Source organism: Colobus angolensis, unplaced genomic scaffold (assembly GCF_000951035.1).
Source record: "Colobus angolensis palliatus isolate OR3802 unplaced genomic scaffold, Cang.pa_1.0 Scaffold411, whole genome shotgun sequence".
NCBI classification, from domain to species: domain Eukaryota; kingdom Metazoa; phylum Chordata; class Mammalia; order Primates; family Cercopithecidae; genus Colobus; species Colobus angolensis.
The window spans coordinates 1,816,588-1,816,922 of record NW_012117500.1 but is presented as its reverse complement, the minus strand read 5'-3'; positions in this window follow the sequence as shown (position 1 = coordinate 1,816,922).

Sequence of the window (335 nt, the reverse complement as noted above, 5' to 3'; positions counted from 1 at the left end):
ATGGCACAAGTATACATATGTAGCAAACCTGCACGTTATGCACATGTACTCTAGAACTTAAAGTATAACAACATCAACAAAAAAAGATAAAAATAGAAAAAGAAAAAAAAAATTTCCCAAGAAATTATAGGACCTCCAGTTAAGCATTGAAGGAAGTCCTTAAAAGCCTCACAGAAAGATATATTACAGTTGATTCCTTGTTTCAATTTTGTTCTTTAATTTTCACACCTGGTAAATGATAATATTTCTCCTGATGAACAAGAGTGGTTGCTAGTAGAGTTCTAAGTACAAAAATTCTCAGTGATTCTAATATTAAGTCCAGGCAACCACAATTT